The sequence below is a fragment of the Phaseolus vulgaris genome, chromosome 7 (genome assembly GCF_051622355.1).
Source record: "Phaseolus vulgaris cultivar YP4 chromosome 7, ASM5162235v1, whole genome shotgun sequence".
Classification (NCBI taxonomy): domain Eukaryota; kingdom Viridiplantae; phylum Streptophyta; class Magnoliopsida; order Fabales; family Fabaceae; genus Phaseolus; species Phaseolus vulgaris.
The window spans coordinates 16,454,215-16,467,122 of NC_143504.1; positions in this window are offsets into that span (position 1 = coordinate 16,454,215).

Genomic DNA, 12,908 nt, shown 5'->3' on the forward strand with positions numbered 1-12,908 from the left:
CAAATCAGCTGCATGATGCTTCTTCTCTTGGGACGTGACCACCATGTCATCTACATACGCATGTACGTTCCTTCCCAGCATGGGCGAGAGTACCCTATCCATGAGTCGCTGGTAGGTAGCCCCCGCGTTCTTTAATCCGAATGGCATGACTCTGTAGCAATAGCAAGACCGTTCCGTCATGAACGCGGTCTTGCACTCATCCATGGGGTGCATCCTGATCTGGTTATACCCTGAGAAAGCATCCAAGAAGCTGAGTAGCTTCCCCCCTGATGCGCTATCAACTAGGGCGTCTATACTGGGTAAGGGGTAAGAATCTTTGGGGCATGCCTTATTGAGGTCAGTGAAGTCCACGCACATTCTCCACTTGCCGCTTGCCTTCTGAACCAGTACCACGTTCGCTAGCCACTCGGGGTACTGGATCTCTCTGATGTGCCCTGCAGCAAGGAGCTTCTGCGCTTCATCGTGGACCACCTTCCTCTTTTCCTCGTTGAATTTCCTTCGCCTTTGTCGCACAGGTCGAACCTTAGGATCCATCGACAGACGATGGCAAAGGAAATCGGGGTCGATTCCTGGCATGTCGGACGCTGACCATGCAAAGGCACCCATGTGCTTCTCGATAACACCAATAATCAGCTTTCGCTCTTCTTCAACGAGGGATCCCCCCAATTTGAACTTTTTCCCCCTGATGTCCACTTCGACCCATCCTTCAGCTGGGTGGGGCCTTCTCTCACTGGCGATGACCGCCCTCGCGATCCCTGACTCGCGAGGAGCGATCGCGCCTTCCTTTTCTTCTTCAATCTGAGCTACCTGGGAGCCCCCCACCGCAGCGTTCTCCATCCTCTGAGCGCCCTGTGTCTCCCTAACCACCGATCGCTCTTCGCGCACACCTGGTGGTGGTGTCGTGGTGACGTGACATACACTTCTCTTCTGCTTTAGGCTGCTCTCATAACAGCGTCTAGCCTCAGCCTGATCCGACTTGATGGTTATTACGGTCCCCTCCATCGACGGCAGCTTCAGCTTCATGTGCCTCATTGATGGTATTGCGCCCAACCTATTGAGTGTTGGCCTCCCCAACAAAATGTTGTACGCAGAAGGGGCATTCACCACCAAGTACTTTATCCTTTCGGTGCGGGCTATCGTCCCATCAGTGAACGTTGTCCTCAGCTCAATGTATCCCCGCACCTCTACTTGATCTCCTGCAAAACCGTAGAGACACCCGGTATACGGCCTCAGTTGATCAGGGGACAACTGCAACTTGTTTAACGTCGGCCAGAACATGACGTCTGCCGAGCTTCCTTGATCTACGAGCACTATGTGCACTCGTCTTCCTGCCGTGATGAGGGAAATGACCACAGGGTCGTTATCGTGCGGGACAACGTCCCGTAGGTCAGCTTTCCTGAAGACAATATCTACTTCAGGGTAATGGCTCTCGTCTACCGAGTCTACCGCCATGACCGATCGAGCGTACCTCCTTCTCTGTGACGCGGTGCATCCCCCACCAGAGAAGCCCCCCGCGATTGTTTGCACTTCCCCGTGTACAGGGACTTCATGCTGCTGTTCTCCAGCCTGGGATCCCGACGCGCGATCACCCTGCGGCTCACGCAGGTAGTCTGCCAGGAACCCAGACTTCACCAACTCTGCCAGTTGGTGTCCCAACGCCAAACAGGAGTGGAGTGTGTGGCCAAAGGCCTGGTGAAACTCACACCACTCATTCTTCTTCCTACCAAGTACCTTATCTGTCTTCTCCGGTACGCGTAGTCTCGCTGCTACAGCAGGAAGGGCGATGAGATCCGCCAATCCCACCATGAAATTGTATCTTGGGGGTGCATTGTTCTCCCTTGCACGCCCTCTGCCCTGGTCCTTGCCTGGTGCGTAGGGACGAGGTTTTTCCCGCACCCTTTTCCCCTCCTTGGCCTCATGCACCCTTGTTTGCTGCTGCGGTTTCCCTTGCCCTCCACGCGGTCTTGGTGGTGCAGCACTCCCTCTTTTCTCAGAAACCTCTGTTTCTGCCACTATGTGCGCCACCGCGCGTCGTCGGATCTCTGCAAAGGTGCTAGGATGGCTCCTGATGAGGGACTCACTGAAGGGGCCAGGCAGCACTCCCTTTTTAAATGCGTGCACCAGCATGTCCTCATCCTTGCTGGGCAGCCTAACCACTTGTGCTCCAAAGCGGTTGAGGTAGTCCTTCAGCGACTCGCCTTGGTATTGTCGTACATCGAACAAATCGTATGACACCACTGCGGGTGCTTTGTTGACGATGTACTGCTCAGTGAAAAGCTTTGAAAACTGAGGGAAAGACGTGATATGTCCTTCTGGTAAGCTCACGAACCACTCCATGGCGATTCCGCTTAGTGTGCTCATGAACATTTTGCAGTACACAGTGTCTGAGCCCCCAGACAACATCATCTGGGTGTGGAACGCCGTCAGATGCGCCTCCGGATCTTCTACCCCTGTGAACGATGCCTTCACCCCCACCATGTTGGGAGGCACCATGGTTCCCATGACTTCAGGGGAGAATGGCATGGGGAACGCTCTTGGAGGCGACGGCTGCCTCGACATCCTTTCGTCAACCGCGTGTTCCCTCTGCGCCTGCAACGTCCTCCTCAACTCTTCATTGACGCGATTCAGCTCATCGTTCCTACTCTGCGACGCAGCCAACTCCGTCTACATCCTTTCTTGTTCAACTCTCGACGCTGCGGCGTTATCCTGCAGCGTGCGCACCATCTCCAGGACCTGCGCCATTGTCACAGCTCCTTCGTCAGCAGATGGCGCAGGTGATGGTTGTCTGTTTCTCGGCATCTTTCCCTAGCAAAGAACTTGGTCAAACTTTGGTGAGCTTCAAAACTAAGGTATATATGGGACCACGATTCACTCGGGCCCCACGGTGGGCGCCAAATGATCTTGCCGACAACTCGAACGTGGAGGAATCGCTTTGTAGCACTCTCTGTCCCGTCTACGCGACTGTGTTCTCTGCAAAGTCACCCTCAGAACCTTCTCTTGGATCTCCAAACGCGACCTGCAAAACACACATACGGCGCCTCTAGCGGCCGATTGCACTCCGACGATCAAGTTAGACCACAGAACCACCAAAATGAGAAAAACTAGTAGTGTGTGTGAAAAACTCTTGCTCTCTCTCCCTTTTTTTTTTCACTCTCACCCTGATTCTGTTTTATGGCACCGCCTGCATCTGGGCCTAACAGAATTCTGTTATGCTTTCTTGCATGTGTCAGAACCCTGTTATGCTTCTCTGCGACAACGTACCTCCAGAATCAGTAGAGTGTGAGTGTCTGTGCGTGTCCGCGCGTCTCTGCACTTGACTGCGCTTGTCTGTACCTTTAGTGGTACGGAGTACACCTTTATCTGGGTCGCGCCCCTCTCAGATGGTGACACGTGGAGGTATGTAACTCACATCTAACCATCCACGTGTCACTACTCAAAGGGCTCTAGCGCTTCTCTTTGTGCGCCTAAGTCATTCCCTTGCGGAGTAAATTAGGATATTTCTTCCACCTGGGTAAATCGCATACTCTCAGGAGAACGCCGGGTGTGGCTGGTCTAGGCACACTCACCAAGCGTGGCTCTCTACGTAGACGGCTTACCCTTCACGCACGTAATGGGTTGAGGGAATCACCAATCACTGATCGGTTTACTAGCTCCCTCAGGCCACTCTCGTGCGCGATTCCCTGACATGTGCCCATGCGCGGTCCGTGTGTAACGCTCTCGCTGGGAACCTCAGTCCCAGTTTAACTGCGTGTAACACGAGACCCCGATGACCATGCTCTATTGCTTCCCGCGTTCTGCCCCCAGGCGTTCATCTGGGAACTGGTCTGTTGGTGGCCACTTGGTTACTGACCACCGATCACCGTTCTGGGTGATCTGTCCCCTGACTTCGCTGCCGCCTGATCTGTCGGTGGTCATTTGGTTAGTGACAACCGATCTACCTGTCACCTGGTCCGCGTGTCACCTCGCGAGTGGTCCACGTGGTTCTCTACTGCTGACGTCATCGACTACCGATGACCGATCGGATCAACACCTAATCGATTATGTGCTTCATCATAATCAGTTGTGTAAGGAAGCATGATCGGTTATGTAGTTGCAACATTATGTGTTAAAAATGACCATACATATATGATCCCTGTCACTTGATATTACCAAACATAATAATTTTCAATTTAAAAAAATAGTAAAATTGTGTAATTTTATTTATTTTTGTGTAAAAGATGAATTAAATGAGTTATTTGATTTAAAATCAAAATAAATTTTTATTTTGAATTTATTTTTTATTTATTATAAAATGAATTAGTTGTGGTAAATCAATTTGGTTGCCTAATATTTTTGCAAGTTATATATCATGACTTCCTCATCTTTTAGACCAAAGAGGCAAAGGGTCCCTCCCAATGGAAGGATAAGGAACCAATGCATGTTGATAACTCAAACTGTCCTCCACCAAACCTACCTATTTTCCCCCATTTGTTAGATCATTATTGTTATTTTTTAAATGAAAAATATATTATGTCTATTATAATACTAGACCTCTCGTGTGCAATCAAAGGTCATGGATTTTTCGTTCTTTGTTATGGTTGGATTTACATTTCTCATGTCCCATCTTTTCAGTCACTGGATAGATTCGTGGCATGGAAAGGTCAATGTTATGACAATCTCGTAAGTTACACAAATTTGAAACTTCTCGACATTGATGATTTAATCACAGGGGTATTGAAGAAGAAGATTTGGATCACTCTAGATTATTAGATTAATTTTTTCAACTTGAAATATGAGTGTCAAAAGTTTGACCTAACTAACATTCTGATAAGTGTCATATTTTAATAATATTTCATATTAAAATATAGACACTTATGGATATTAATTGATAAAATAACTATAATATAACCCCTAATTTATGAATTTAAAACTTTTTACATATTTTGTGATTATAATTTGAATAAAAACGATTTATTTCCAAATATGAGTTAATTTCGAGATTCTAAGGAAAAATGGAGATGAAAGGGCAAACAGAAAATATATTCAGATAAAAAGGGAAAGTTGGAATGCTTCACCACTCACCCAGGCGAGCTCAATCTTACCCAGGCGAGATCACTCTAGAGACGTTGGACTTGTTTTTGTCCAACTCGCCCAGATGGGCCCAATCACACCCAGGCAAGAAGTCATTTAGCCCAAGCCCAACTAGGTTAAATATAAGGCATGAGACACAACCCTAGACATCAATGGGAGAATAGGAGGTGATAGAAAACCCTAGAAGAGACATCCGTCAAGGAGAAACATCCCAAATTTTCTTTTCTTGCTTTCCATGCTTGTAAGGGCCAACATGAGTGGCTAATTCTACCATTTGGGATTGAGAGTAATTTGTTCAAACTCTTATGTATTGAGGTGATATTTAAATATAATATTTTGTTTTTGATTGATGATTGGTATTGTCATTTTATTTGTAATGTTTTTTTATCATGATCTAAATCCTTAGATTTGACTGAAAAATATCTCTAAGTTTCTATCACAAATGATAATGTTTAACATATTTGAAAATTAGGAATAAATTTGAAATGTTGATTACTATCAACATCTAATCATAATGCTAAAGAGTTTTTATAAATATGCAAAGAATCAATATTTATGAGACTCTCTTAATAATTTTATATTCGAGAAATCGATATAAATGATTTTTATATAGGCATCAACATCAATCAAAGGATAGAACATTACTATGCTTTTTAAAATACAAAAGAGTAAGAAGGATGAACCTTAATCCCAATTTTCCCAATTAAACCAACAAACTCTTTGACTTGCTTTCTTTACAATTCTTACAATCATAAACAACAAATTTCCAACAAACTTTATTTTTTTTTCTATTTAGTGAATCTTATACTTGATAATTCAACTGTTTCTTATGGGTTTGACATCCGTCCTTAGGGACAAATTATTACTTTTGATGTGGTACACTTGCCGTAAAAAAGTCATCACATTCCTAATGACCTAAATTATGACAAGGGTCATGCTTTGGATGAAATGTTAAGAGTGTAGCTTCACAGTTGTCAATGCAAGAAAGTAGGAAGTTTAATTGCTAAGGATAAATTATTATATTGCGTATATGTTTGCATTCCCCATCCACGTGGCAATAGCTACGCACAACTACTATATGATGATATCTTCATGATGTGAGTGATGAACTTATCATTGTCATTAATTGGCCATACCATATCATTTTCCATATGTCAAATTGCAATAATGGCATACCTCTACCTTACGCTCTTCTAATAACTCATATACTTTTACATGTAGGGTTCGATTTGAGGTTGGAGGCCAACATTAAATTAGTCTGGTCACATTTCTGAATGAGAGATCCTTGAAAAATTGAATGTGGTCAAAATAAATTATGTATGACAACACGACAGTGGTTACCATGGTTCACAACAACATCCGCACGAAAAAAATCGAAAAAATGCATTGATAGTTGTTGTTTAGTAATTAAATAAAATGATTCATGATTAGATCATTTAACGCATTGATAAATCGTTTAATGTCAAAGAGATGATAGTATAGATAAGGTCAGATGACCACAACCTGTCTGCCAAGGAATCCAATAGTGAGTCCATTAAATAGAATCAAAACTTATCTCCAACATAAAAATTAACAATAACGATAAAGTAAATGGGGGTTGTGATTATTGAGTATAAGTATATAATAGACGTTGTAAGATGAATGAAGAGTAGGTAATTCTCAAGTTATTCCACCAATGAATTCTTCACAAATTATCTAAAGATTATCATTCTTCATTCTCACACAAGGTTAAACTAAAACAAGCATGTGTTAATCCAATTCAACTGAACCTTATCAACAAAACATGTATTCATGTGTCTACTTATGAGATGTTTCTCTTTTACCTCTTGAATCATGCGCCTAAGAGATTAATTAAAATAATGCGAACTAAACAAGAAATCCAAATTAGAGAAAGGAATTGAACCCTCAACATGCATTCAAGAACAACCTTTTATAAAAAAACCAGATTAAAAAAAAGTTCAGAAGGTTAAAACAAACCGCTACACAAAATTGAAAAATGAAACTTGTATTGATCAGAACCTCAAAACTCAATGGGAAATCACAAAGGAATCAACCAAAAGGTTTAAGTATTCCATGCAGAAGATGAAAGCAAAATAAAAATAAATCTAGGTCTAAGAGTGTTATTTGACTATGAAAACTCACTCAAACGTGATGAAACGCGCTAAAACATGATGCCCTGTTCATCCTCAAAAGTAACTTTTATAATATTATTTTCTTTGGACAAAATCGAAATCAGAATCCACCTCAATATATTGTTTTTAAATTATCAAATGTTTCTTTTATGTTTCAAATTATTAAGTAGATAATTTTTTCTCAATCAGTTCCAGATCTCGTTCTCACTTCTCTTCTAAATATTTTGGTTCCAAACTCCGTTCAGATTTGCGTATTGATTATAATTAAATTCAATGTTGTTGCGATAGATATTTGAAGGAAATTTACTTAAACAATATCTTCGAAAGAGATTTGCTCTGTTTTTTGGTACATTTAAAAAGGGATTTTTAATTTCATAAATTCGATAATATCCTTACAAAAAAATTTCTTTCAATTATGTTTCTAAGATATTGTAGAATTAACTCTAATTTTTGTACTCAACCTTAATTTCTCATTTTTTTTTCTTCAAATAAACAACTTGGACTTTCACGTGATTTAGCTCACTTGCATTGGTAGATGTTGCATTTAGACTATCTAGTCAATAGTTTTTATCAGACCGTTTGCTATAAGAAATATTAGGTTGTCTATTGTAACTAAAACACAACATTAACATAAATAATAGTTAAGGCCAAAATAAACTCAATTAGATAAAACTCAATTAAAATAGTGGATATATTCATGATTATCAAAGAATTTATTATTAAAACTTTAAAGTGTGAGTAAAATTATGTTCTTTATGAGGTTGAAGCACATCAAGATCGACTTCCCGAATATGGTAACATGTTAAACTAAATATGGGGTGGTATTAAGGGATTACAACAAGGTATGCAAAACCTCCAATTAGGTTTAAATACCATATCCCACTACCTTTCTCATGGTCTTAAGCATGTCCATCATTTGATTAATCATGTCCGATTAATGTGATTGAAGACATAATCCAAGAACTTAAGGCTAATATAGAATAGGCATGCACTTTATTTACGTATCTTATTATATTTTATATTTTTAATTGAATTTTTATATCCTTGGTTTTACTGAAACTTCGTAATTTTGTCTCCTTATTAAAATTTAATGCGCATGTTACATTCATTCACAAATTTATTTTTCCATAATCATACAAAGAATTTTACTTACAAAAATTATTGCCTTTATGTTATAAAATAATAATATTGCTTCAATCAAAATAATTCACAACTTCTTTCTTTAATTAAACGGTTGAAACACACAAATATATATACATCTTTAAATATAAAGTTTCATATTTAATTCCATTAATTAAAAAATAACCCTAACAAATTCAAGCCAAGAGCATTTGTTAAATGAATAAATGAAATAATTAATTCTTATTTATATCCCAATCACATTACCTGTAAATTTTCCACTCATCACTCACTTCCGTACATCTAAATAGTCCTACTTTCTCCTCCTTTTCTCCATTTCTACTCTCACTCTCATCCTTTTCTTCCATTTCTACTCTCACTCTCATCCAAACACATCATAAAAGTTAGGATTTAAGTGTCTATGTCGTTTCAATCTTCCACCTTGTGTTGCTATAGTGGTTTCAAGAAGAATATATAGAGGCTTCAAATCATGTGCGTACAAAATTCTTTCCTCTTTAGGAATTAGCGAATAAGCATGAACTAGTACGTTAAACATGAATGATGGACATTGTTGTGTTATTACAAGTAGAGGTAGAATGAAATTCGTGTCCATATATATCAAAGAGGTAAAATTTCTAATAAATATCAAATTGATATTTTTATTATGTGCATAACGAATAAATATTTAATTTATTGTTGATTAATATAGTGTGGCTATATTCAATATTAAGAATTCTTATTTGTGTATTTTTTTTAGAATGAAGTATTATTTTTTATAATTTTTTATTTAAATTTTTGAATAAAATTTTTGAAGTTTTTTTTAAATGAGTAGTTTTATTTGTATTGATATTTATTATGTAGTTTTATTTGGATTATATTTTAAAATAATATTTTATTTGAGTTTAAATTTTAAAAAAGGAAATAACCTTAGTTAAAAACTTTTAAAACAATTGAGGGAACACTAATGCAAGTTTTGTCATGTGCCACACATAAAATTAAAAAAAAATTGAAAAACACATTTGTCAGATAAATAAAAACATTACATGTGGCAAACCCAATGCACTATGTTTGGATTTCCCAATACATGACGTTTGGAAAATCGCCTAAAGTAAAAGTCTCACTTCACACTCACTCTACCTCTCATATTCCCCATCCACTTGTGTCCTCTTTCATTTCCCATCCATTTGTTGCCTTTCTAACTTTTCCAAACCCTACTTTTTCTCACAGACCCTCTACTTCTGGCTATGCCACATCATCTTCCGTTTCAAAGTTTTCCAAAATCGTGCTACAATGCATTTTCTCTCTCACTACAAAAAATAATGTATAAAGTGGCAGTTTTAATATGACGGTTATTAATAATCGCCACAAATTTCCGTATAATACGACATTTAACACCGCCACAATTATCCTTCAGAATATGTCAGTTCGAACTGTCACAATTATCCTTCAGATTCCCTCCATACACCATTCCTCATTATTCCCAATTATTCTTTTGAAAACTTGGTTTGACTATTCATTTGAGAACCCTAACATTGTTTTTGAAAACTTCATTTGTGACTCTCCCCTCTCTCCTCTTTTCTCTTTGCTAAACACCTGAACCCTAATGAAATCCTCGTCGAACCTCTTCACGTCGAGCCTTCGTGAAACCCTCCTTGCAAAACCTTCATTGTGAAACCCTCACTTGTGTCACTCACTCGCGCACCTCCTTGCGAAACCCTCATCGTGAAACCCTCACCCTCATTGCTACATTTCACTCACTCGCACACCCTATCCACCATTCACTATCGTGAAACCTAGCGCTTACTATCATGCCATTCATTATCTGCCATCGTCGCCATTGGCGCCTCCGCGCAAGGATTTTGTCCAGGTTTGTGCTCGCGCGCAAAGAATTAGTCTTGTTGTTCTAGTGTGTCTCACTATTGATTTTTAATTTATTGCTTCCTTTTGCGTCAGGTTGCTATTCGAGTCAATCCGTATAAAATAGCTTGATTGGTAAAATGACCAGGAGGATTCACTGCCTTTTCCAAAGGATTCTCGCGTGCCCTATATGTGTGTTTTGCTCCTTATTATTGTGTTTTCCAATAATTTTTTGGTTGATGTGTTGTCTCTGTACCCTGCTAATCTACCTCACTTACAAATTTAATATAATGTTGTGAGCTGAGTTAACACAAAGAAAGTCGCAGTATCCTGCACACTCCTAGCATTTGTTGTTCTACTTCTGTTCAATCAAACTAAAAATTAGTTCAGGCTAAAAATTAGTTCAGGCTAATTTATATAGTGACAAAAAAATACCATTAAAATTCATAAAAAAAATCAGTAAGTACCATTAAAATACAAGTATAGATATGCCTTTAAAGTTTTAATGCATCTCACTTTCGCCACTGAGTTTAACTGCTTGTTTTATACTTTCAGAGAACTATTGGTAGGACTAGTGGTTTAATTTTATTCCATAAAGACCTAACTCAAAACACTAATTTCATTTCGTAAAAATGTTGGACGTTCTTCATTGCTGAGAAATTAAGTAAAAAAAGTTGAGGGTGTGTTTTTCTCCCCAAGAGTAGGATTCTATGTACCCTGATGTTGTTGCTAGCAATACTTGAAATTGATTGGTTCTGCTTTAGTAGTGGCGAAGGTATGAGGTATTCTCATCTTAGGTATTTCATATAGCTTGCATCTTGCATTTTCAATGCTTTTCTTAAAGGAGAATATGAAGTAAACACTCGATACTTCCATAAACTAATCCATTTTATAGGTAAATTGACGTAAAGGGGAAGGGGGTCCGTTGGGTAAAAACTTGTTGGAAGGTACTTAGTGATGCCAAGATAGAACCACCAATCCAGACACTATACTTCCTCTCAAGAGGTGCAACCACCTTGATTTTCATGTTGCTTGGTGCTAGAACACTGATTTCCTTGCTCATATGATCAACAATTCTAGGAAACATAGTAGACTCACCACCACTATACAATTATACATCACAATACTTAACACTAAGGAAGAATGAAAAAAAAATCTTTTTTTTTGAAGATATAAAGGCTAACTAAGTAATTTAAATATTCATAAACTGTAAACAAAGTAGCTCCCAATTTTGTTCAGACATATGGTCCATTTGGAGTTGCCATGAAGTTCCTGTGAAAAGTTATAGCATACCATCTTTATTTGACAATTTGTATTAGACACAGACTTCAAAGAAATTTGTAATTACATGATGTACAAACTGTAATTTATACAAAGGGAACTTTAAAAGCTTAGTTAATTAGGTCACTACTAAATATAACCTTATTATGGATTATTGATAACAATATGACTCCTTACAATGTAACGTGGGCTTCTCCATATAAGGGAACATGATACAATTTTGCTACTTCCAATAGATGTGGCTTTCACAACTACTTTGAAGCTCCTATTCTGCTAAAACTAGAAGAGAAAACTTATAAATATATTGTAAATCAAATGATTCATTATTTTTCATTTTTCCTCAGGTAAAGAAAAATATAGAGGAGAAAACTCATCAACACATAGATGCTCGATAAAAGCCCAGGTACTATAGTTAATTCCTTTTGTATTTTCATATCATCATGTGGTATGCATTTAACATACATGTCTATATATTTATGTATGTGTATGCTATTTAAACGATCAAAAATAATTATCCAAAATCAAAGGCATATGTATAATCACTGATCAAAAGTAATATTCTAAATTCATAATCACTCTTCATCTAAAGTATAGTGAAAAGTAGTAGTACACCAAATTTTAAGTAAGTTGATGTACTGAGCGGAAAAGTATTACTGTACCAAATAAAATAGATAGGGGGCTGTGATTTGCAAAATGCATCAGAACAAATGATTATGAACTTTGAAGAGCTTACACTCTACAGAACACATAAGGATGTGCCAGAGAAATAGGTTGCACACTGCGGGATGTGAACAATATAGGATGTGCATGGTTGAGTAGACCAACAGAGGATGCCATATTTGTGCAAAAATGTTGTCAATGAGCAATGGGTCTTGGCTGTCAGTTTGAAATAGGTCAAGTGTAAGTGTTTTTGTGTGGATCGTTTATGAAGAGTTTCAAACTCTATGTTTCTAATGATAAAACACAAGAAATCATATAAGAATATATAATGGTGGCTTGAGAAACTCAGAAAAGGAGAGCAAAAAAGTTTTTTTTAATATACCTATCCATCATAGTGTTATAACAACTCCATTATGCTAAGATTGTGGCATGACATGTGCAATTATATAACGTCAAAAGGTTCATAATAACTAGTTTAGTAACAACCTTCTTTGACATGATAGTGTTATAACATGCTATTATGCCCTAGCTTATACAAAATGAAAACTGATATTTTCATAGTAGATATTTATCCCACCTAAGTGGGAGATACCTTAATCACTTTTGTTGTCATTGTTGTATGTCAGCAAATTTCTTTTCAAAATTACGCTATTCATTTATTACTTTTTTTATTTTAATGTAAGAAATATTTATTACTCAAAATTTTGTTTTTTATATGCATTTCTTGGATTTATGTAGATTTTGTCCTTTGGCAGGTTTGATGGAGTTGTTCCAGAGCCCCAGAATGTT